The sequence below is a fragment of the Choloepus didactylus genome, chromosome X (genome assembly GCF_015220235.1).
Source record: "Choloepus didactylus isolate mChoDid1 chromosome X, mChoDid1.pri, whole genome shotgun sequence".
Classification (NCBI taxonomy): Eukaryota; Metazoa; Chordata; class Mammalia; order Pilosa; family Megalonychidae; genus Choloepus; species Choloepus didactylus.
The window spans coordinates 97,546,652-97,574,260 of NC_051334.1; the positions used below are offsets into that span (position 1 = coordinate 97,546,652).

The 27,609-nt window shown below is 39.8% G+C and overlaps 2 pseudogenes; one reads left to right on the forward strand and one right to left on the reverse strand.

The window, feature by feature from the left end:
- LOC119522268 overlaps window positions 1-27,609 on the reverse strand; it is a 234,257-nt pseudogene that overhangs the window by 145,720 nt on the left and 60,928 nt on the right.
- On the forward strand, window positions 2,263-27,440 carry LOC119523247 (annotated as a pseudogene).

Consider the following 27,609-nt stretch of genomic DNA (forward strand, 5'->3'; position numbering starts at 1 on the left):
TAGTTTACAACAATATGATTTGTTAACAGTGGGCATTTACTTTATGGAAGAAACGCAATCATATAAACAATGTTAAGAACTGGTTTGTGTGGGTGATGGGGAATACTGTAGAGGAGGTTGACTAAAGGGGCACTGACATGATAATCCAACTAAAATCCCTCTTATTTTAAATGATAACATAGGAAGAAATTTGTGCTCTTGGAAAGAATGACTTGATACCTACTATAAATTTTTCAACCATTAAAGCACACAGTTGCATGTGCATATGCGTTTTTCATACTGCTTGCCATCAGATTTTTTTCCTATAGCATTCTTGCCTGTTAGACAGTGGATATATGTTGCTCACAATGGTGGCCTTTGTTCTCTCTCTCATGTCTGTATGTTCCTCTTGTACTTTATACCCAAGTGACTAAAAACAGTGGTTTGTAAGAAGTGTGGGGCAAAAATGAGGGTATTGATGAAGTTACCTTCATGTGCTATTCTTATCAATCATTTTCATACTTACAGTGTTTTTTGTGAATTTGTGAGTTTTTGGTTGGGGGGCTATTGGTGGAAATAAGCAATTGGGGAAACCTTTCATAAGTGGGTAAGAAGCACAATAGCAAGCAGTTATTGAGAGCTGCACTCAAAAATTAAATAGTAGTCATTTACATGAGAAGTATGGATATAACTCTTGGTATACACTGGACTTTGGGGCACATAATCAATAATAACTAATAAAAACAATAGAAATAATAATCATAGGTATCATGGAGTACTTACTATGTGTCAGATGCTTTACATGTATTGACAAATTGCATCCCACAACAATCCTGTGAGGTAGGAACAATTATTGTTCCCATTTTAAAGATTTGGAAACAGGCAAATTGAGATCATGTGAATTGCTCAAAGTCACAATACTAGTAAATGGCATTACTGTGATTAAAGAAAAAGAAACAACAACAGAGGTTTCTCTATTAACCATCATACCAAACTGTCTCATTGTCAGTAACATCTTTTGGCATAATGATCTTTTGGCAACATAGAGTCAGTCAAAGTTGCTCTAAGAGTTTTAATCCCTGTCAAATTGCAAAGATTATTACAAAGTGTGAAGTAAAGTTTTAGGTATTCCTACAGTTGAAGAGCAGTGATAACATAACAACAACAATAATCATAGACTGTACTACTTACCAGTCCCTTACTATGTGCCTGGCACTGTTCTAAGTAATATATATTTATACTTTCACATAATACCTTATAAGGGATTATCCCCATGTTTTATCCTCAGAAATTGAAGCACAGAAGATTTAGTAATTTGTCCAAGATGAGAAATCTATTAAGTAGCAAAATCTGGATATAACCCTACAGCAATATCATTTTTTTAAAAAGCCAATTCTCTTCACATCTCAACCTCTACACATTTTTGTCTCCCAAAAGTACATGTTTGTGCTCTACCTGCATGTGTTAAATGGATCATGTGTGATTTCATTTTAGATAAAACACAAGCTCAAAGTTAGTATAACCATGGGAATACTTGTCTTTAAGTACCTAGCAAATTTTGAACACTAAATGACATTTTAAAAGTCATTTATAATGTATATTGTTAAGCCAGAAATTTTACATAAAGGAAATGCTGTTAGTAGGTGGCAAACACTTCACCATGAATTTTGGGGTTGGAGTAGGGTAATAAGTCTCCATATTATGTGTATTTTCTTCTAGTGCATTAAATGGTAGCCTAGTGACCCAAGGGTTAAAGCACCTTCCAAAATGGACAATTAAGCTATCAGAGATGGCACAACTACTGAGATGTCAATTAAACCCTAGCTTTGGTGCAGTTCATAACAGACATCCTAGGCTGAACTTCAGAAGAAATACTACCTGGGGCCTAACATAAGGCCTGGCAAGGCAGCTCTGAATACCTACCTTCTACAGCACAACATGGGGCCTAGAGGCAAGTGAGTGTTAACTTTATGGGGCTTACCTCAAAAAAATCCTATGAATGTACTAAATAGAATAGTAGTATTTAAAAAAGTCACTATAAAAATACATTTGAAACACTTTATCAAAAGCCACTAAAAACAAAATAAACAAAATGGCCTTTTACAGGGTGGGCTTAATCTAGCAGGAAGTCCAGAGTTGATGCTGGCTCTGTTGCTATAGGGCCTTTAGTTGGGGGTCCCTGACCAGATCCCAGTCTGCCCTTACCCTGGTGAGGTGTCCACACCAAGCCTGGCCTGACCCCCTCAGGGTGAGGTGGCTGCAGTGTGGACTCTTCTTGCCACCATGCATGATGCCTTTGAGCCAGTGCTGATACTAGAAAAGCAGTTTCTGCAGATCAATTGTCTTGTCTATGGAGAATACAGTCATGAAATGGCAGGTAGATTTTGGCCTTCCTTGATCTCCCACCAAACAGGAGAAATACACTTTGCCTCTTAATATGCTGTGAGGAATGGCTTCTTGTTGTAACCAAACAAGGACATCTCTACAGGATTTGGAAGGAAGTTTGTTGCAACTGGTTTGAAGTGATACAAGAGAAATCCAGGAAGAACTTCTACAAAAAATTCAGCAGATCCACATGGTTTCCCAGTTTAAGATTCTGGTCAGCTTGTTAGAAAATAAAATTTATGTCCATGATCTATTGACATTTCAACATACCACTACATATCAAAGACAAAGGGAGCATCACTGATCACATGTGACCTCTAGAAAACAGAGACTAGTGAGGATGTATTAATATGTATGTGGCAGTGAAAAATAAGATGCAGCTCTATTTCTGGAAGGACAGGGAATTTTATGAATTGCTGAGGAAATTTAGTGTACCAAACATGCCCAAGTCCATGGCAGGGTGTCAAAATTCTATCTGTGTGGGTTTCAAGAGAGAGATTATTACCTAATAAGGGTGGATGGAAAGGGCTTGATCAAAGAGCTCTTTCAAACAGGAAAACAGATCCCTTAGTTGCACCTCTAACAGATGGTATAGTGGCCATGGGTCAGGGTGGCCTCAACTTGGTGCTCAATGAGGGGATCTGCACATAGAAAGATGACCTGAACTGAACAGACATACATGCTGCCATGGAGCATGAACCTCCCTACATGGTTGCAATGTTGCCTTGATATGTACAGATGCAAACATTTGAGCTGAGGATTCTAGTCCAGAGCAGTGAATTGCAGAGACCCAGTTTAATTTTCTTGGGGGACCAAACATTACCTATGTGGCCAGCAATCATTTTGTTTAGAGACTAATTACTGAACCCATGGCAACCCAAATCCAACAGCTTCTCCAGGACAAGCAGTTTGAATTGGCTCTAGAGCTGGCAGAAATGAAAGATAATTCCAAAAATGAAAAGCAAAAGCAGATCCACCACATCAAGAATTTGTGGGAAGCAGGGCAAGATGGTGGAGTAGTGAGGTATGGAATTTACTTACTTCTCTAGGAAAATTGTTAAATATCCAGGAACAATGTGGAACAGCTGTTTGGTGGACTTTTGTGACTGGACAAACATTGTACACTAGTCTGGAGTGGGTGGAATGGCTAAGATAGCAATAAAGAACTATAAGGCTCCCAAGCCATGGAGGCTGGCTCCCTATCCCAACTGGCACAGCAGGCTATCTTGGAGGATGTTCCCCAAAGGAAAAAGAAGCAGTCTCTACTGTTAGAAAGGAGGGTGGCTCAACCAAGATCCAATTGCAGAATTAATTAACAAAATTTGGACCATTGAATAAAAGCTCTGAGCACAGAGAAACTGACAGTAAGAATGAAAGGAACCAGGAGGTCTCACCCTGGGAGAGAGGAGGCAGGGCTAACAACAACAAAAATAACAGAGGCTTTTGGAGTTGGAGGAGCTCAGAATATTGGAAAAGGGCTGGGACCCAAGAAAAGGAAACATATAGAGCTGGGTAAAAATGATGGCACTTGATTGGCAAACTGGGGGTCTGGGGTCCAAGTCTGAAAATGTTTTTTTAATTCTTTTCTCATTTATTTATTTATTTATTTATTATTTATTTATTTACTTACTTTTACTTTTTAACAGCCCATTAGAGGTGCAGATATTCTCAGGTTTCACCATTGCCCCAGGAAATGGCAGAATTAAGCTGTGTCTGTGAGTAGCTAGTCAGGTGAAGGAGATAATTCCCTAAAGGGCATATCTTAAGTGGTCTCTACTGGGAGCAAGGGAAGTTACATCAGCCAAGCTCCAATTGCAGTTTTAATCCCAACAGAGAGGAGGTGGAGCTAACAAAAAAAACCCATACTTTGGAAATTGAATGAGCTCAGAATATGGGAAAAGGGCTCTGCCCCAAGAAAAGGGCCACATAAAGCTGGGGACAAGTTATGGATCTTGACTGGTGAAACTTAGGGGCTGGGAACTGGCTCTCAAAATGGTATTTCCTTACTTTTTTTCTCTAAACTATTCTAAGTAGCTCATTAGAGAAAGCATCAGGCATTATGAATTGTCAGCATTGACCCAGGCAAGGGTGGAATTAATATAGGTCTGAGAGACAAAGTAGGGAGTCAAGTGAAGGCAATAATTTCCTAAAATGCCTACCTTCACCCAAAAAAAGGGATGACAGGGCACAGCACAAGTGGAAAACCTCCTTCAGGGAATTCAGACACCAGTGGCTGGAAAAAAAGAACAAGAAACAGAAACAGTGTAAATTGACTTAACCACACACCTGGCAGTGACAGGGTCTGCTGAGAATTAAATGTACTGAAACTCTTTATGCTGGTGGGGAGCTGTGGGCTGAAAAGGGTCATCTGCTGGGCAGGACAGGAAAAGAACAGAGTCTAGAGGTCTCACAGGAAAGTCTGAAAACATACTGGGTCTCATCCTCAGGGAAACTTGATACTGATTATGCCCTCCTCCTCAGACCTGGGCATGTCTGGTCTGGGAAAATCAGAGTGGGGTTGATCATATCTGGGGAGACCCTGCTTTAAAAATAAAGGTTTTATATAGTCAGGACAATAACCAGAAAAACAAGAACAGAAAAATTCTGATAAATTAAACAGAAGATATGCTAAAGGTCTAAAATAAGTTGAATGCAATATCAAAGACCAGATAGAGAACAAAGACAACCAAAAAGAAACCCTAGGTAAAAGAGTGAAAATGACCTCCAGAATAAACTTTTCAAGGGAATCAGATGCCAAGACAACAGCAACAAAATTATGAGTCATCTAGGGAAAATGAAGATAGGGCCCAGTCTAAAGAACAAGCTAGCATTTGAAAGAAGATGCAGGAGTTGAAACAACTAATTAAAGATGTTCAAGCAAACATGAAAAACCATATCAAAAATCAAAACAATGTGCTGAGGAAAGATATGGCAAAAGTGATGAAGGATAAAAGGAAGACATTGGGAAAACATAAAAGAAGAAATTGAAAGTTTGAAGAAACAATTGGCACAACCTATGGGAATGAAAGGCACAACAGAAGAGATGAAAAACACAATGGAGACCTACAACAGTAGATATGAAGAGGCAGAAAAAGGGTTCGTGAACTAGAGTACAGGACAACAGAAGTAATATACATAAAAGACCGGAGAGGGAAAAGAATGGAAAAATTTGAGAAGTTCCTGAAGAAATTGGATAAAACATGAAACACATGGATCTACATGTTATGGGTATCCCATAAGGAAAAGAGAAAGGAAAAGGGGCAGAAAGAAAAATGGAAGAAATAATCATGGAAAATTTCCCAATTCTTATAAAAGACATATGATTGCAGATCCAAGAAGCACAGCATACCCCCAACAGAATAGAAATGAGTAGACCTGGGAGAGGCGGGGCAAGATGGCAGACTGGTGAGCTGTAAGTTTTAGTTACTCCTCCAGGAAAGTAGGTAAAAAGCCAGGAACTGCGTGGACTGGACACCACAGAGCAATCTGTCTTTGGGCATACTTCATACAACACTCATGAAAACGTGGAACTGCTGAGATCAGCGAAATCTGTGAGTTTTTGCGGCCAGGGGACCCGCGCCCCTCCCTGCCAGGCTCAGTCCCGGGGGAGGAGGGGCTGTCAGCTCCGGGAAGGAGAAGGGAGAACTGCAGTGGCTGCTCTTATCGAAAACTCATTCTACTGATTCAAACTCCAACCATAGATAGACTGAGACCAGACACCAGAGACTCTGAGAGCAGCCAGCCCAGCAGAGAGGAGACAGGCATAGAAAAAAAACAACACGAAAAATTCCAAAATAAAAGCAGAGGATTTTTGGAGTTCTGGTGAACACAGAAAGGGGAAGGGCGGAGCTCAGGCATTGAGGCGCATATGCAAATCCCGAAGCAAAGCTGATCTCTCTGCCCTGTGGACCTTTCCTTAATGGCCCTGGTTGCTTTGTCTATTAGCATTTCAATAACCCATTAGATCTCTGAGGAGGGCCGTTTTTTTTTTTTTTTTTTTTTTAAATCCTTTTTGCTCTTTCTAAAACAATTACTCTAAGAAGCTCAATACAGAAAGCTTCAAAGAATTGCAATTTGGGCACGTCAAGTCAAGAGCAGAACTAAGAGAGCTCTGAGACAAAAGGCAATAATCCAGTGGCTGAGAAAATTCACTAAACAACACAACTTCCCAAGAAAAGGGGGGTGTCCGCTCACAGCCACCATCCTGGTGGACAGGAAACACTCCTGCCCATCGCCAGCCCCATAGCCCAGAGCTGCCCCAGACAACCCAGTGTGACGGAAGTGCTTCAAATAACGGGCACACACCACAAAACTGGGCGTGGACATTAGCCTTCCCTGCAACCTCAGCTGAATGTCCCAGAGCTGGGAAGGTGGAGCAGTGTGAATTAACAAAGCCCGATTCAGCCATCATTTGAGCAGACTGGGAGCCTCCCTACACAGCCCAGCAGCCCAGAACTGCCCTGGGGGGACGGCACTCACCTGTGACATAGCACAGTCATCCCTCAACAGAGGACCCGGGGTGCACAGCCTGGAAGAGGGGCCCACTTGCAAGTCTCAGGAGCCATACGCCAATATCAAAGACTTGTGGGTCAGTGGCAGAGACAAACTGTGGCAGGACTGAACTGAAGGATTACACTATTGCAGCAGCTTTAAAACTCTAGGATCATCAGGGAGATTTGATTGTTAGGGCCACCCCCACTCCCCGACTGCCCAGAAACACGCCCCACATACAGGGCAGGCAACACCAACTACACACGCAAGCTTGGTACACCAATTGAGCCCCACAAGACTCACTCCCCCACTCACCAAAAAGGCTAAGCAGGGGAGAACTGGCTTGTGGAGAACAGGTGGCTCGTGGACGCCACCTGCTGGTTAGTTAGAGAAAGTGTACTCCACGAAGCTGTAGATCTGACCAATTAGAGATAAGGACTTCAATAGGTCTACAAACCCTAAAAGAACCCTATCAAGTTCAGCAAATGCCACGAGGCCAGAAACAACAGAAAATTATAAAGCATATGAAAAAACCAGACGATATGGATAACCCAAGCCCAAGCACCCAAATCAAAAGACCAGAAGAGACACAGCACCTAGAGCAGCTACTCAAAGAACTAAAGATGAACAATGAGACCATAGTACGGGATATGAAGGAAATCAAGAAGACCCTAGAAGAGCATAAAGAAGACATTGCAAGACTAAATAAAAAAATGGATGATCTTATGGAAATTAAAGAAACTGTTGACCAAATTAAAAAGATTCTGGACACTCATAGTACAAGACTAGAGGAAGTTGAACAACGAATCAGTGACCTGGAAGATGACAGAATGGAAAATGAAAGCATAAAAGGAAGAATGGGGAAAAAAATTGAAAAACTCGAAATGGACCTCAGGGATATGATAGATAATATGAAACGTCCGAATATAAGACTCATTGGTGTCCCAGAAGGGGAAGAAGAGGGTAAAGGTTTAGGAAGAGTATTCAAAGAAATTGTTGGGGAAAACTTCCCAAATCTTCTAAACAACATAAATACACAAATCATAAATGCTCAGCGAAATCCAAATAGAATAAATCCAAAAAAACCCACTCCGAGACATATACTGATCACACTGTCAAACATAGAAGAGAAGGAGCAAGTTCTGAAAGCAGCAAGAGAAAAGCAATTCACCACATACAAAGGAAACAGCATAAGACTAAGTAGTGACTACTCAGCAGCCACCATGGAGGCAAGAAGACAGTGGCACGATATATTTAAAATTTTGAGAGAGAGGAATTTCCAGCCAAGAATACTTTATCCAGCAAAGCTCTCCTTCAAATTTGAGGGAGAGCTTAAATTTTTCACAGACAAAGAAATGCTGAGAGAATTTGCTAACAAGAGACCTGCCCTACTGGAGATACTAAAGGGAGCCCTACAGACAGAGAAACAAAGACAGGACAGAGAGACTTGGAGAAAGGTTCAGTACTAAAGAGATTCGGTATGGGTACAATAAAGGATATTAATAGAGAGAGGGAAAAATATGGCAAACATAATCCAAAGGATAAGATGGCCAATTCAAGAAATGCCTTCACGGTTTTAACGTTGAATGTAAATGGATTAAACTCCCCAATTAAAAGATATAGATTCGCAGAATGGATCAAAAAAAATGAACCATCAATATGTTGCATACAAGAGACTCATCTTAGACACAGGGACACAAAGAAACTGAAAGTGAAAGGATGGAAAAAAATATTTCATGCAAGCTACAGCCAAAAGAAAGCAGGTGTAGCAATATTAATCTCAGATAAAATAGACTTCAAATGCAGGGATGTTTTGAGAGACAAAGAAGGCCACTACATACTAATAAAAGGGGCAATTCAGCAAGAAGAAATAACAATCGTAAATGTCTATGCACCCAATCAAGGTGCCACAAAATACATGAGAGAAACACTGGCAAAACTAAAGGAAGCAATTGATGTTTCCACAATAATTGTGGGAGACTTCAACACATCACTCTCTCCTATAGATAGATCAACCAGACAGAAGACCAATAAGGAAATTGAAAACCTAAACAATCTGATAAATGAATTAGATTTAACAGACATCTACAGGACATTACATCCCAAATCACCAGGATACACATACTTTCCTAGTGCTCACGGAACTTTCTCCAGAATAGATCATATGCTGGGACATAAAACAAGCCTCAATAAATTTAAAAAGATTGAAATTATTCAAAGCACATTCTCTGACCACAATGGAATACAATTAGAAGTCAATAACCATCAGAGACTTAGAAAATTCACAAATACCTGGAGGTTAAACAACACACTCCTAAACAATCAGTGGGTTAAAGAAGAAATAGCAAGAGAAATTGCTAAATATATAGAGACGAATGAAAATGAGAACACAACATACCAAAACCTATGGGATGCAGCAAAAGCAGTGCTAAGGGGGAAATTTATAGCACTAAACGCATATATTAAAAAGGAAGAAAGAGCCAAAATCAAAGAACTAATGGATCAACTGAAGAAGCTAGAAAATGAACAGCAAACCAATCCTAAACCAAGTACAAGAAAGAAATAACAAGGATTAAAGCAGAAATAAATGACATAGAGAACAAAAAAACAATAGAGAGGATAAATATCACCAAAAGTTGGTTCTTTGAGAAGATCAACAAGATTGACAAGCCCCTAGCTAGACTGACAAAATCAAAAAGAGAGAAGACCCATATAAACAAAATAATGAATGAAAAAGGTGACATAACTGCAGATCCTGAAGAAATTAAAAAAATTATAAGAGGATATTATGAACAACTGTATGGCAACAAACTGGATAATGTAGAAGAACTGGACAATTTCCTGGAAACATATGAACAACCTAGACTGACCAGAGAAGAAATAGAAGACCTCAACCAACCCATCACAAGCAAAGAGATCCAATCAGTCATCAAAAATCTTCCCACAAATAAATGCCCAGGGCCAGATGGCTTCACAGGGGAATTCTACCAAACTTTCCAGAAAGAACTGACACCAATCTTACTCAAACTCTTTCAAAACATTGAAGAAAATGGAACACTACCTAACTCATTTCATGAAGCTAACATCAATCTCATACCAAAACCAGGCAAAGATGCTACAAAAAAGGAAAACTACCGGCCAATCTCCCTAATGAATATAGATGCAAAAATCCTCAACGAAATACTTGCAAAGCGAATCCAAAGACACATTAAAAAAATCATACACCATGACCAAGTGGGGTTCATTCCAGGCATGCAAGGATGGTTCAACATAAGAAAATCAATCAATGTATTACAACACATTAACAAGTCAAAAGGGAAAAATCAATTGATCATCTCAATAGATGCTGAAAAAGCATTTGACAAAATCCAACATCCGTTTTTGATAAAAACACTTCAAAAGGTAGGAATTGAAGGAAACTTCCTCAACATGATAAAGAGCATATATGAAAAACCCACAGCAAGCATAGTACTCAAGGGTGAGAGACTGAAAGCCTTCCCTCTAAGATCAGGAACAAGACAAGGATGCCCGCTGTCACCACTGTTATTCAACATTGTGCTGGAAGTGCTAGCCAGGGCAATCCGGCAAGACAAAGAAATAAAAGGCATCCAAATTGGAAAAGAAGAAGTAAAACTGTCATTGTTTGCAGATGATATGATCTTATATCTAGAAAACCCTGAGAAATCGACGATACAGCTACTAGAGCTAATAAACAAATTTAGCAAAATAGCGGGATACAAGATTAATGCACATAAGTCAGTAATGTTTCTATAAGCTAGAAATGAACAAACTGAAGAGACACTCAAGAAAAAGATACCATTTTCAATAGCAACTAAAAAAATCAAGTACCTAGGAATAAACTTAACCAAAGATGTAAAAGACCTATACAAAGAAAACTACATAACTCTACTAAAAGAAATAGAAGGGGACCTTAAAAGATGGAAAAATATTCCATGTTCATGGATAGGAAGGCTAAATGTCATTAAGATGTCAATTCTACCCAAACTCATCTACAGATTCAATGCAATCCCAATCAAAATTCCAACAACCTACTTTGCAGACTTGGAAAAGCTAGTTATCAAATTTATTTGGAAAGGGAAGATGCCTCGAATTGCTAAAGACACTCTAAAAAAGAAAAACGAAGTGGGAGGACTTACACTCCCTGACTTTGAAGCTTATTATAAAGCCACAGTTGCCAAAACAGCATGGTACTGGCACAAAGATAGACATATAGATCAATGGAATCGAATTGAGAATTCAGAGATAGACCCTCAGATCTATGGCCGACTGATCTTTGATAAGGCCCCCAAAGTCACCGAACTAAGCCATAATGGTCTTTTCAACAAATGGGGCTGGGAGAGTTGGATATCCATATCCAAAAGAATGAAGGAGGACCCCTACCTCACCCCCTACACAAAAATTAACTCAAAATGGACCAAAGATCTCAATATAAAAGAAAGTACCATTAAACTCCTAGAAGATAATGTAGGAAAACATCTTCAAGACCTTGTATTAGGAGGCCACTTCCTAGACTTTACACCCAAAGCACAAGCAACAAAAGAGAAAATAGATAAATGGGAACTCCTCAAGCTTAGAAGTTTCTGCACCTCAAAGGAATTTCTCAAAAAGGTAAAGAGGCAGCCAACTCAATGGGAAAAAATTTTTGGAAACCATGTATCTGACAAAAGACTGATATCTTGCATATACAAAGAAATCCTACAACTCAATGACAATAGTACAGACAGCCCAATTATAAAATGGGCAAAAGATATGAAAAGACAGTTCTCTGAAGAGGAAATTCAAATGGCCAAGAAACACATGAAAAAATGTTCAGCTTCACTAGCTATTAGAGAGATGCAAATTAAGACCACAATGAGATACCATCTAACACCGATTAGAATGGCTGCCATTAAACAAACAGGAAACTACAAATGCTGGAGGGGATGTGGAGAAATTGGAACTCTTATTCATTGTTGGTGGGACTGTATAATGGTTCAGCCACTCTGGAAGTCAGTCTGGCAGTTCCTTAGAAAACTAGATATAGAGCTACCATTCGATCCAGCGATTGCACTTCTCGGTATATACCCGGAAGATCGGAAAGCAGTGACACGAACAGATATCTGCACGCCAATGTTCATAGCAGCATTATTCACAATTGCCAAGAGATGGAAACAACCCAAATGTCCTTCAACAGATGAGTGGATAAATAAAATGTGGTACATACACACGATGGAATACTACGCGTCAGTAAGAAGGAACGATCGCGTGAAACATATGACAACATGGATGAACCTTGAAGACATAATGCTGAGCGAAATAAGCCAGGCACAAAAAGAGAAATATTATATGCTACCACTAATGTGAACTCTGAAAAATGTAAAACAAATGGTTTATAATGTAGAATGTAGGGGAACTAGCAGTAGAGAGCAATTAAGGAAGGGGGAACAATAATCCAAGAAGAACAGATAAGCTATTTAACATTCTGGGGATGCCCAGAAATGACTATGGTCTGTTAATTTCTGATGGATGTAGTAGGAACAAGTTCACTGAAATGTTGCTATATTATGTAACTTTCTTGGGGTAAAGTAGGAACATGTTGGAAGTTAAGCAGTTATCTTAGGTTAGTTGTCTTTTTCTTACTCCCTTGTTATGGTCTCTTTGAAATGTTCTTTTATTGTATGTTTGTTTTCTTTTTAACTTTTTTTTTCATACAGTTGATTTAAAAAAGAAGGGAAAGTTAAAAAAAAAAAAAAGAAAAAAGACAAACAAGGAAAAAAAAAAAAAGTTGTAGTGCCCCCTTGAGGAGCCTGTGGAGAATGCAGGGGTATTCGCCTACCCCACCTCCATGGTTGCTAACATGACCACAGACATAGGGGACTGGTGGTTTGATGGGTTGAGCCCTCTACCATAAGTTTTACCCTTGGGAAGACGGTTGCTGCAAAGGAGAGTCTAGGCCTCCCTAGATTTGTGCCTAAGAGTCTCCTCCTTAATGCCTCTTTGTTGCTCAGATGTGGCCCTCTCTCTCTGGCTAAGCCAACTTGAAAGGTGAAATCACTGCCCTCCCCCCTACGTGGGATCAGACACCCAGGGAAGTGAATCTCCCTGGCAACGTGGAATATGACTCCCGGGGAGGAATGTAGACCCGGCATCGTGGGATGGAGAACATCTTCTTGACCAAAAGGGGGATGTGAAAGGAAATGAAATAAGCTTCAGTGGCAGAGAGATTCCAAAACAAGCCGAGAGATCACTCTGGTGGGCACTCTTACGCACACTTTAGACAACCTTTTTTAGGTTCTAAAGAATTGGGGTAGCAGGTGGTGGATACCTGAAACTATTAAACTACAACCCAGAACCCATGAATCTCGAAGACAGTTGTATAAAAATGTAGCTTATGAGGGGTGACAGTGGGATTGGGAATGCCATAAGGACCAAACTCCACTTTGTCTAGTTTATGGATGGATGTGTAGAAAAGTAGGGGAAGGAAACAAACAGACAAAGGTACCCAGTGTTCTTTTTTACTTCAATTGCTCTTTTTCACTCTAATTATTATTCTTGTTATTTTTGTGTGTGTGCTAATGAAGGTGTCAGGGATTGATTTAGGTGATGAATGTACAACTATGTAATGGTACTGTAAACAATCGAAAGTACAATTTGTTTTGTATGACTGCGTGGTATGTGAATATATCTCAATAAAATGATGATTAAAAAAAAAAAAAAAGAAATGAGTAGACCTACTTCAAGGCACTTACTAATCAGATTTGTCAAATATTAAAGACAAAGAGAGACTGAGACTGCTGAAAGTAGCAAGAGAAAAGCAATGCATCACATACAGGGGGAGCTCAATAAGACTATGTATGGATTTCTCAACAAAAAACATGGAGGTGAGAAGGCAGTGGTATAATATATATAAGACACTGAAAGAGAAAAACTGCCAAACAAGAATTTGATATTTGTCAAATCTGTCCTTCCAATATAAGGGAGAGTTTAAAATATTTTCAGACAAACACTGAGAGAGATTCTTAACAACAGACCTGTTCTACAAGAAATATTAAAGGGTGTGATATAGGCTAATAGGAAAAGACAAAGGAGAGAGTTTTGGTGAAGACTGTAGGAACAAACACTCTTAGGAAGGCTAAAAGGAGAAAGGAAAAATAAGGTATGACTTAAAATCCAAAAGACAAAATAGTAGAAGACATCCTGCAATTCTAGTAATAACATTAAATGTTAACAGCGTAAACTCCCAATCAAAAGACATAAACTGGCAGAATGGATTAAAAAAGAGGACCCTTCTATAGCCTGTATACAAGAGACTCAATTTAGACACAAGGACAAAAAGAGGATAAAAGAAAGTTTGGAAAAAGAGAGTTCATGCAAAAAACAACTGATAAGTCTGGACTCCTCAAGAAATGCAGAGAGCAGCAGCAGCCTCTGAGGCATTGAAGAAAACCAGCCTTCAGCAGAAAGATAACAGAAGACTCTGAGGCCTTGAAGAAAACCAGCCCACAGCAGAAATATAACAGCAGCCTCTGAGACCTTGACGGAAACCAGCCCATGGCAATAGGAGATTAACCCCCCTTATCCAGAACTGACATCAACTAAAAAACTTTTTGCTACAAACTTTTCTTCATCCTCCTCCTCCCTCCATAGGTTCCCACACATGCAAACCTGACTATATAATGTATTCTCCCTGCCATGGCCAGTGCAGATGCCACTTTGTGTGTTGCCCAGGCAGGCTCCTTTCCACTCTCAGAATAAATGTCTTTGCCTGAACTCCTCAGCTGTCTCCTCTCAGGTGCTCAGGGATACCTTTCAACAACCAGAAAAGAGTGGTGGTAGCTATATTAATATCAGAAAAACTAGCCTTCAAATGTAAAACTTAAAAGAGACAAATAAGGACACTATATACTAATAAAAGAGGCAATTCATCAAGAAGACATAACTATCATAAACAATTATGAACTGAGCCAGAGTGCCTCAAAATACATACAGCACACTCTGAAAACACTGAAGTGAGAAGACACATTTACAGTAATAGTTGGAGACTTCAATACGTTGCTCTCATCAGTGGATAGAACATATAGACAGAGGATCAAAAAGGAAACAGAGATTTTGAATAGTATGATAAATGAACTAGACTTAATGGATATTTATAGAACAATACACCCCAAAACAGAAGGATACATATTTTTCCCAAGTGCTCATGGATCATTCTCCAAGATAGATCACATGTTGGGTCAAGAACAAAGTCTCAATAAATTTATAAATATTGATACTCTACAAAACACTTTCTTGTCTTGTAATGGAATGAAGTTCAAAATCAATAACACACAGAAGGTTGGAATATTCACATATATATGGAGGCTAAACAAAACACTCATCAACAACCAGTGAGTCAAAGCAGAAATTAAAAGAGAAATTACTAAATATCTTGAGACAAATGAAAATGAAAACACAACATAGCAAAACTTATGGGATACAACAAAGGCAGTGCTGAGAGGGCAACTTGTTGCCTAAATGCCCACATTAAAAATGAAGAAAGAGCAAAAATGGAGGAATTAACTGTTCAACAGGAGAAATGAAAGGACAGCAAATTAACCCCAAAGCAAACAAAAGGAAAGAAAGAAAAGAAAGAAAGAACAAAAATTAGAGCAGAAATAAATGAATTTGGGAACATGAAAACAATAGAGAGAATCATCAAACCAGAAGTTGTTTCTTTAAGAAAATCAATAAGATTGATGGACCCTTAGCTGGGATTACAGAGAGACAGAGACAGAGACTGAGAGAGAGAGAGAGAGAGAGAGAGAGAGAGAGAGAGAGAGAGAGAGAGAGAGGCAAGGATACAAATAATAAAATCAACAATGGAAAGGGGTAATAACAACTGACCCACAGAAATATATGAGATAATGAGAGGATACAATGACCTACTATATGCTAAAAAACAAGAAAAATTTGATGAAATGGAAAATTTTCCTAGAAAAGCATGAACATCCAACATTGACTCAACAAGATATAGAGGACCTCTTCAAAAAATCACAGGTAAAGAGATTGAATCAGTCATCAAAAAGCTCCAAAAAAAAGAAAAGTCCAGGACAAGATGGCTTCACTTGTGAATTCTACCAAGCATTCCACAAAGAATTAGTACAAATCCTGCTCAAACTCTTCAAAAAAAAAATTGAAGAGGAGGGAAAGCTACCTAACTCATTTTATGAAGCCAACATCACCCAAAAACCAGAGCCAGACAAAGATACTACAAGAAAAGAACATTACAGACTGATCTCTTTAATTAACATAAATGCAAAAATCCTCAACTACTCACAAATTGGATCCAGCAGCACATTAAAGGAATTAAACATCATGCCCAATGGGGATTTTTCCTGGTATGCAAAGCTGGTTTCACATGAGAAAATGAATTAATGTAATACACCACATCAATAAATCAAAGCAGAGAAACCACATGATCATCTTGATTGATGCAGAAAAGGCATTTGGCAAAATTCAGCATCCTTTTTTGGAGAAAACTCTAAAACAACACAGGAATAGAAGGGACCTTCCTCAATATGATAAAAGCAATATATAAAAAACCCACAGCTAACATCATACTCAATGGGGAAAGATTAAAATCTTTCCCTCTATGATCAGGAACTGACAAGGATGCCCACTGTGACTACTGTTATTCAACACTGTGCTGAAAGTTCTAGCTAGAGAAATTAAGGAAGAAAAAGAAATAAAAGGCATTCAGATTGGAAAGGGAGAAGTAAAACTTTCACTGTTTGCACATTATATGATACTATATGTAGAAAATCCTGAAAAATCAACAGCAAAGTTACTAGAGCTAATAAATGAATATGGCAATATGGCAGGGTACAGGATCAACATGCAAAAATCACTAGTGTTTCTACACATTAGTTGTTCTAGTTTGATAATGCTGCCAGACTGCAAAACACCAGAAATGGATCAGCTTTTATAAAGGGGGTATATTTGATTATAAAGTTACAGTCTTAAGACCATAAAGTGTCCAAGGTAAGTCATCAACAATTGGGTACCTACATTGGAGTGTTGCCAATGGTGTCCAGAAAACCTCTGTTAGCTGGGAAGGCACATGGCTGGCTTCTGCTCCAGAGTTCTGCTTCCAAGATGGCTTTCTCCCAAGATGTTTCAGTCTAGGCTGTGGTTCCTCAAAAAATGTCACTCTTAGTTGCTCTTGGGGCATTATTCCTCTCTTAGCTTCTCTGGAGCAAGTCTGCTTTCAACAGCCATCTTCAAACTGTCTCTCATCTGCTGCTCGTCTCTCAGCTCCTGTGCATTCTTCAAAATGTCCCTCTTGGCTGTAGCAAGCTCACTCCTTCTGTCAGAGTTTATATAGTGCTCTAGTAAACTAATCAAGGCCCAGGCTGAATGGGCATGGCCACACCTCCATGGAAATTATCTCATCAGAGTTATCACCTACAGTTGGGTGAGTTACATCTCCATGGAAACAGTCAAAGGATTCCAATCCCATCAGCACTAAAAGGTCTGCCCCAAAAGATTGCATCAAAGAACATGGCCTTTTCTGGGGGACATAATACATTCAAACTGGCATGCTGGTAATATGAGCAATATGAGAAGGAAATCAAGAAAAAATGCATTTACAACAGCAACCAAAAGAATCAAGTACTTAGGAATAAATTTCATCAAGGCCACAAAAGACTTATACACAGAAATCTACAAGAAATTGCTAAAAGAAATCAAACTGGACCTAAATAAATGGAAGGACATACTGTATTTATTGATTGGAAGACTAAATATAGTTAAGATATCAAGTCTACATAAATTGATTTATAAATTCAATGCAATACCAATTCAAATCCCAACAACTTTATGTTGCATAAATAGAAAAACCATTATCCAAATTTATTTGGAATGGCAGGCTGCCCCAAATTTCCAAAAATATTTTAAGAAAGAGGAGTGAACTTGGAGGTCTCATACAACATGACTTTAAACATTTTACAATGCTACAGTGGTCAAAACAGCATGGTATTGGCATAAAAATAAATATACTCACCAAAGGAATAGAATTGAGAGTTCAGAAAGAGACCCTCCCATCTATGGACAATTGATTTTGATAGGGCAGTCAAGGCAAAAGAACTAAAAGGAGCCTCTTCAATAAATGGTGTTTGGAGAACTGGATATTGATACCCTGAAGAATGAAAGAGGACTCCTACCTCACACCTTATACAAAAATTTACTCAAAATGGATAAAAGACCTAAACATCAGGCTAAGAATATAAAACTTTTAGAAGGAAATGTAGGGAAATATCTTTAAGATCTTGTGATAGGAGGTGGTTTCCTAGATCTTACACACAAAGTGCAAACAATGAAAAAAGAAATAGATAATTGGGATCTCCTAAAATTTGAACACTTTTGTGCCTCAAAAGACTTGGTCAGAAAAGTACAAAGACAGCCTATGCAATGAGGGACAATATTTGTAAACTACATATCAGATAAGAGTTTAATATCCAGAATATATAAAGAAATCCTACAATTCAACAACAAAGAAAAGCAACCCAATTTAAAAATGGGCAAAATACATAAACAGATACTTTTCTGAAGAGGAAATACAAATGGTTCAAAAACATATGAAAAGATGCTCAACTTCACTGGCTATTAGGGAAAAGCAAATCAAAACAAGAAAGAGATATCATTTCACACCTACAACAATGGCCATTATAAAAAAATAGAACAGAATATTACAAGTGCTGAATAGGATGCGGAGAAAGAGGCACACTTATTCACTGTTGGTAAGAATGTAGAATAGTGCAACCACTCTGGAAGGAAGTTTGGTGGTTCCTCAGGAAGCTAAGTATAGAATTGCCATACAATCCTAAAATCCTATTACTAGGTATATATTTGGAGGAACTGAAGGTAGGGACATGAATAGATATTTACACAATGTTTACAGTGGCATTATTAATGATTGCCATGAGATGCAAACAGCCCAAATATCCATGAATAGATGAGTGGATAAACAAACTGTGGAATATACATATGATGGAATACTACACAGCAGTAAGACAGAATAAAATCATACTTGAAACAATGTGGATGAACCTTGAGGACATTGTGTTGAGTGAAATTATCCAGAAACAGAAGGACAAATACTGCATCATCTCACTAATATGAATTAACATTAATGAGCAAACTTTGAGAGTTAAACTTGAGAACACAGTTTATCAGGAGATAGAGGGTAGTGATTGGACATGTGATGCTGAAGGAGTACAGAATGTTCAAATATTGTAAGTATACTGAACAAAGATGACTGTGAGTATGGTTGAAAGAGGAAGGCTAGGGGCATGTATGGCACTAGAAGGAAAGATAGTAGATGAAGACTCTGTATTACTTAGTGAAACCTAGAGTGGACAATGATAGTGATTAAGTATACAAATATAAGAATATTTTTACATGATGAGCAAATGAATGTCAAAATTGCAAGGTGTTAAAAATGTGATGGTATAGGGGAAAATAAAATCAAAGCAAATTAGGGTCTATAGTTAAGAGTAACATTGTCATATACTTCCATTAATTGTAACAAAGGCCATATACCAAAGCTAAATGTCAATAACAGGGGAATGTAAGGGAGTGGTACAGGATTCTTGATATTGCTGTCTGACCTTTTTAATCTATTCTATTTTATTTTTTTATTCTTCATTAGTTTTATCCTCTTACTTTTTCTTTGAGGAAGAAATGGAAATGTTCTCATATAGATTGTGGTGGTGAGTGCATAATTATGTGATTATATTGGGAACCATTGACTGTTAATTAGGATGGACTGTATGGTGTTGAAATAAAACAGTTTTAAAAATGAACAGAAAAAATAAACAGAAAGATAAAAGTGCTGGAGAAAATGTGGAGAAAGGGATATATCTATTCACTGTTGGGGAAGTAGAATAGGGCAGGCCATCCAGAGGGCAGTATGGTGGTCCCTCAGGAAGCTATGGGGTTGCCATATGGTCCTGAAACCGCATTATTGGGTGTATACTTGGAAGAACTGATAGCAAGGGCACAAATGGACATTTGCACACTGGTGTTTGACAGTGTTCTAGTTTTCTAATGCTGCCAGAATGCAAAACACCAGAAATGGATTGGCTCCTACAAAGTGGGTATATCTGGTCACACAGTTACAGTCCTAAGGCCATAAAATGTCCAAGGCAATGCATCAACAATCAGGCACCCTCACCGGAGGATGGCCAACATTGCCCAGAAAACCCCTGCCAGCTGGGAAGGCATGTGGCCAGCGTCCACTCCAAGCACTGATCTCAAAATGGCCCTCTCCCAGGATGCTCCTCTCTAGGCTGCAGCTCCTCTTTAAAATGTCATTCTCAGTTGCTCCTGGGGCATTTGTCCTCTCTTAGCTTCTCTGGAGCAAGAGTCTGCTTTCAACAGCCATCTTCAAAATATCTCTCATCTGCAGCTCCTCTCTCAGCTCCTCTGCATTCTTCAAAGTGTCCCTCTTGGCTGTAGCAAGCTTGCTCCTTCTGTCTGAGCTTATATAGTGCTCCAGTACACTAATCAAGGCCCATACTGAATGGGCATGACCACACCTCCATGAAAATTATCCAATGAAAGATTTCACCCTCAATTGAGTGATCACATCTCCATGGAAATACCCAATCAAAAGTCTACAACCCAATCAACACCAATACTTTTCCTGCCCACAAAAGACTGCATCAAAGATAGTGGCATTTTGGGGGACATAATACATTCAAACCAGCACAGGCAGTATTCATGATTTGCAGTGGATGGAGAAGGCCTAAGGGTACATAGACTGATAAACAGAGTAGTAAACTGTGGTGTATTCATAAAATGAAATATCGAGCAGCTGCAAGAAGGACTGAAGTTGTGAGGCATGAAACTAAGTGAATGGACTTTGAGGACAGTATGTTGAGTGAAATAAGCCAGAAATGAAAAGATGGATAATATAATTCTTCACTAATATGGGCTATAATGTGTGAACTCTGAGAATTGAATCTGAGACCATAGGTTATCAGGGGAAATCTCACTGTAAATATTCCTAGATGGTAAGTTCTTACAGCATTCACATCTCTTTCTGAGTTGTAATGGCTATTTCTAAATTCTGAGATGCTGAGCTCTTTGTGTGCAACCTGGTCAGTCTCTGGAACTTCATGTAACTGTGTGAAACCTGAGACTCAGAGCCAGAGTTTGGCATCTATGAATGTCAACACTACCCCATACAGCAACTATTACAGAAGTTGAAAAAGAGAACAGATTTCAATCAGAGATATGAATTAAATGGACTTGATCAGGACAAATGCAAATCAGAGTAAAGATAAAGGATGATATTGACTGTGTTTTAAACTTCAACTTCTGTGTAAGACCAAATAAAGAGATGCTTGTTTGATGCAAAATCTATATTTCCTGTAGCACACTATATAATTTAAGTTGTATGGTCAGTTTATTCAGACACCATAATTACATGGAACCTTGAATAGGGAGTGAGATCTTGTTGGTTTGTACAGGTTAATGTGAAGCCCAGATACATTCAAGAGCAATTTGGGCATAGAACAAAAAAGTGTTTATACAGGCCCTCCCTGAGGGGCTAGGGAAAAATGTGGAAAGGTTGGACTTTCCCACCTGAGGAATTCCTGATATTCTTACAAGCATTGGGGTATACCAATTTAGAAGGCTGATCCCTCAATCTTGGGGCTTGCCTTTATGAAGTTTGTTAATACAAAGGAGAGGCTAAGCCTACTTATAATTGTGCTTACAAGTCACCCCAAGAGAAACTCTTTTGTTGCTCAGATGTGGTCTATTTCCCTCAGTCAACTCAGCAGTTGACTTGCTGCCCTCTGCCCTATGTTGGACATGACTCACAGAGGTGAAAATCTCCCTGACAATGCAGAACATGACTCCCATGGATGAGTCTGGACCTGGCATCATGGGATTGAGAAAGCCTTCTTGACCAAAGTGTGAAGACAAATGAAACAAAAAAGTTTCAATGGCTGAGAGATTTGAAATGGAGTTCAGAGGTCATTCTGGAAGTTATTCTTATGTATTACATAGGTATCCCTTTGTAGTTCTTACTGTATTAGAATAGCTAGAAGGAAATATCTGAAATCTTTGAACTGCAATCCAGTAGTACTGATTCTTGAAGATGACTGTATAACTATATAGTTTATATGGTGTTGTAGTTTGTTAATGCTGCTGGAATTCAAAACACCAGAGATGGATTGGCTTTTATAAAAGGGGGTTTATTTGGTTACACAGTTACAGTCTTAAGGCCATAAAGTGTCCAAGATAACATATCAGCAATCGGGTACCTTCACTGGAGGATGGCCAATGGCATCTGGAAAACCTCTGTTAGCTGGGAAGGCATGTGGCTGGTGTCTGAGCCAAAGTTCTGGTTTCAAAATGGCTTTCTCCCAGGATGTTCCTCTCTAGGCTGCAGTTCCTCAAAAATGTCACTCTTAGTTGCACTTGGGATATTTGTCCTCTCTCAGCTTCTACAGAGCAAGAGTCTGCTTTCAATGGCCAACTTCAAACTGTCTCTCATCTGCAGCTCCTGTGCTTTCTGCAAAGTGTCCCTCTTGGCTGTAGCTCCTCTTCAAAATGTCACTCACAGCTGCACTTTCCCTCTGCCCATCAGCTCATTTATATGGCTCCACTGATCAAGGTCCACCAATGGGTGGGCCAACATTCCACGGAAATTATCCAATTAGAGTCATCACCCACAGTTGGGTGGAGAGCATCTCCACAGAAACACTCAAAGAATTACAATCTAATCAACACTGATAATGTCTGCCCACACAAGATTACATCAAAGTTAATGGCATTTGGGGGACACAGTATATTCAAACTGGCACATTCCACCCCCTGGACACCAAAATGACATTGTCTTTCCATATACAAAATACAATATCACAGAAACTTAAATCATTTCAGTAACAATAGTTAAGTACAAGACCCCATCAAAATCAATTGTAGGCATGGTCAGTCCTAAGGCATAATTTCCCTCTAGCTGTGGATCTGTGAACTTAGAACAAGTTATGTACTTCCAATATACAAAGGAGGGAAAGTCATAGGATAAACATTCCCAGTAAGGAAAACAGGGTTCACAGGACCAAACAGTTCCTAAAACCCGCAGGGCAAACTCCATTAGATTTCAAAGTCTGAGAGTCATTTACAGAATGATGTTGCATCCTTGGGGCTTGAGAGAGTGGGAGTCTAACCCTTCCTAAGGGCCTTTTCAGCAGCCCTTTCCTCCTCAAACACTGGGGTGAGTGCTCCAATACATCCACACATTGGGGAGAACACCTTCTTGGCCCCACCCTCCTCAAACGTTGGGACAGCAACCAGATTCCTTTCCATCTCCAGGGCACACACTCAACCCCTTCAGAACAGTGTAGTGGCAGCCAGGCTCTCCCCAATTCCCTGGGAATGTGCTCCACCCTCTTTGGGGCTTGGGGTGGCAAAACATTTCCTGAGCATCAAGGCAGAAGGCCCGCCCTCAACCTCCAGGGCAAACACCCTTTCCATGCATGTGGGCTGCTCCACTCTCCCAGCCTGAGACCTCTTGACTCCAGACCTCAACCTCCATGGCTCTGTCTTTGAAGAATTTTTTCCTTCAATTTATTCCTTGTCTGTCTCCTCCAGTCCAGATGAGCAATGGCTCTGTCTATAAAGATCTCACAAAAATTCTGTTGGCTTCACATGAAACACACAGGGGTCAAAGCCATCAGACAATAGGACTTTCCATAAATCCTTTCTGCTGAACCCCTTTTCCAATCTTGGCTTGTACTGAAATGGTGGCTGGGTTCCATGTTGGGTTACATCCTCATGTTGGGCTGTAGCTTCTGGGATTCCACCCCCTGGAATCCCATAATTTTCCAAGCCATCAGCTTCTGGTCTCTTTGAACCCAAGAGTTCAGTTCTAAGTTTATCTCTCTGCACTTGCATTTTACTATAAGCCGCAAGGAAAAGCCAGGGTACATCCTCCACACATAGTCTGGAGGTCTCCTCAGCTAAGTATTCCAGGTTGTTGCTTTCAAATTCTTTCTTCCATCTGACACCAGGACTCAATTTTGCCAAAGTCTCTGCCACTTTAAAACAATGATTGCCTTTCTTCCAGTTCACAACAACACAATCATTGTTTCTGTTCAAGGCCTCATCAGAAGTATCTTTAGAGTCCATATTTCCACAAACAGTCTCTTCAAAGCAGTCTAGGCCTTTTCTATCAAGCTCCTCACAATTCTTCCAGAATATTCCTCTTATTCATTTAAAAAGCCACTCCAACATGTTTGGTATTTGCAAACTCAGCAGCAAAAGCACCCCACTTCTGGTACCAAAATCTGTTGTAGTTTGCTAATGCTGCTGGAATTCAAAACACCAGAGATGGATTCGCTTTTATCAAAGGGGGTTTATTTGGTTGCACAGTTACAGTCTTAAGGCCATAAAGTGTCCAAGATAACATATCAGCAATCAGATACCTTCACTGGAGGATGGCCAATGGCATCTGGAAAACCTCTGTTGGCTGGGAAGGCACATGGCTGGTGTCTGAGCCAAAGTTCTGGTTTGAAAATGGCTTTCTCCCAGGATGTTCCTCTCTAGGCTGCAGTTCCTCAAAAATGTCACTCTTAGTTGCACTTGGGATATTTGTCCTCTCTCAGCTTCTACAGAGCAAGAGTCTGCTTTCAACGGCCATCTTCAAACTGTTTCTCATCTGTAGGAACATCTCCTGTGCTTTCTGCAAAGTGTCCCTCTTGGCTGTAGCTCCTCTTCAAAATGTCACTCACAGCTGCACTGAGTTCCCTCTGCCTGTCAGCTCATTTATATGGCTCCACTGATCAAGGCCCACCCAATGGGTGGGCCAACACTTCATGGAAATTATCCAATTAGAGTCATCACCCACAGTTGGGTGGAGAGCATCTCCACAGAAACTCAAAGAATTACAATCTAATCAACACTGATAATGTCTGCCCACACAAGATTACATCAAAGATAATGGCATTTGGGGGACACAATATATTCAAACTGGCACATATGGTATGACCATGTGATTGTGAAAACCTTGTGCTCTCATTCACTTTATGCAGTGTAGGGATAGATGAGTAGAAAAATGGGGACAAAAAGTAAATGAATAATAGGGTGGATGGGGGTGGGATGTTTTAGGTATTCCTTTTTACATTTATTTTTATTCTTATTTTTATTTTTTTGAACTAATGAAAATGTTCAAAAATTGTGGTGATGAATGCACAACTATATGATGATACTGTGAACAACTGATTGTACACTTGGGGTGATTGTATGGTTTGTGAATATATCTCAATAAAATTGCATTAAATAAAAGAAAGAACTTTTGTGCCTGTGCCTGTGCCAAGCTTTGTGTATTATTCCCTCAGAAAAAGCCATATTCTTTAATGAAATCTTGTGGAGACAGTTGTATTAGTGTTGATTAAGTGGGAATTTTTTTATTGTTTCCATGGTGATGTGACTCAATCAGCTGTGGGTGAAATGTATGATTTAATTATTTCCTTGGCGATATGGGCCCTGCCCATTCAGGGTAGTTCTTAATTTAATCACTGGAGTCCTATAAAAGAGGTCACAAACAGAAGGAGCACAGAACAGCTGAGATGGACATTTTGAAGAGAAGCCAATATCTGACTCTGACATTTGGAGATGCTTAGAGATGCACAGAGAATGATATTAGCTAAGAGATGAAGTCCAGAGTTTGCCCCGGGTCCTAAGACAGAACCCCCAGGCACTTAAGAAAAGCCCTTAGAGAAAGAACCAAGAATGCACAGGAAAGGAGAGAGGAGCTGGAACACAACCCGGGATCTACAGACACCAGCCACATGCCTTCTCGGCTAACAGAGGTTCTCTGGATGCCAGCAACCTTTCTCCAGTGAAGGTATGCTCTTGTTGGTGCCTTAGTTTTGACACTTTTATGGCCTTCATACTATAAATTTGTAACTTAAGTCCCCTTTATAAATGTCAATCCATTTATGGTATTTTGCAAAATGGCAGCATTATCAAACCGGAACCTGCCTTCAACTTCTTCTGCCAGAAGCATTTTGATTAGTCTATGCAGGTCTTTCCAAAGCTTGGCACAGGTCTCACCCATCTGATGGGCCTGTACTCCACCCTCCTGCCACAGACTATAGGAAAGAGCTACAGTATCCTAACCCGTTGCCTGTGCTCTCCAAGGCTGTACTGGAGAAGGCTCAATTAGCTCTCATTGACTACCTGACACAGAAACAAAGTCAACCAGTAAAGAAGCTGAATGACTCCAATCACCAGTCTAGTAGTTCCCTGCTCATGGAAAGCACTCACACCATTAAATCTAAGAAGTTGTTGCAAGTCATTGACACCATGCTGTTCAAGTGCTACCTCAACATGAACATAGCCCTGGTGGCCTCCTTGCTGCATCTGGAGAACAATCACTGCTACCTTGTAGAAAGCAAGCAAGTACAGTGAACTGATAATCCTGTATGAGAAGACAGGACTCCATGATAAAGCTCTGCAGGTGGTGGTGAACCAGTCCAAGAAAGCAAACTCCCCTCTGAGAGGCCATGAGAGGACAGTGCAGTATCTGCAACATCTGGGCACAGAAAATCTGCATTTGATTTTTTTTCCTACTCAGTGTGGGTGCTAAGGGACTTCCCAGAAGATGGCCTTAAGATATGTACTGAAGATCGCCCAGAGGTGGGGTCCCTGACACAAGATCATGTGCTCACCTTCTTAAAGAATTTTAGGGATCTAGCTATTCCTTATCTGGAATATGTCATCCAAGTCTGGGATGAATCAGGCTCTTGGTTCCACAACTGCTGATCCTCTCCTTCCCTGCAGACAAAGCTCCAGTCCCTGCTGGAGAGGAAGAGGGTGAGCTGGGAGGGTACTGGCAGAAGCTCCTCATATTTTTGGAGATTTCCAGCTACTATAATCCAGGCTGGCTAATCTGTGATTTTCCTTTTGATGGCCCCTTAGAATAATGAGCACTCCTCTTGTGGTGCATGAGGGAACATGAACAAGGCCTCTTTATCTACATCCACATCTTGAAGTATACAAGAATGACTGAAAAGTACTGCCACAAGCATTCTGACTAAAGCAAAGATGGCAGCAAAGATCTGTTCCTGTTTCAGATGTATCTGTCACTCCCCCAGTGTTCACTGCCTGGGACCAAACAAGCTGGAGCTGCTGAAGCTGCAGGTCAACCTCCGGGCCACTCTTCATGTCCTCGAGTTGCAACACAACAAACTAGAAACCAAAAGGCCATCAACATTCTGCCAGCAAACATCAGATTAATGATAATGCATCTTTCTGGGAAAGGTCATGAAAGAAAATATGCAAAAGAAACAGTTCAATCCAGTGCTCAAGAACCTTCTTCATGTTGAGTTCCCAGGGGCCAGGAAGAACTGATTTTACACCAGTAGTTGAAGTGCATCATTACAGAGGTGAAGGTGAGCATGGTGTCTAAGAAACAGATTGGGAACAGTGCATTTGGAAGATACCCCAATGGAGTGGTCATGCACTATTTTGGTTCCAAAGAGGTCAACTGGCTGACACTGGAGCCCAGCATGTTCCCAGAGAGATGAAGGAACACCTCGCCTTAGGAATCAGGGGTTGTCCCCACCTGATGTCTCCTTAGTTGGACACTACTGGATGACTTGCACCCTGGGACACTTCTGAATTAGTCAGACTCATGGTCTGGCATTGCCAGCTTTTAAATAGAAAAGGGGATAAGTTATACCTTATATCATTATG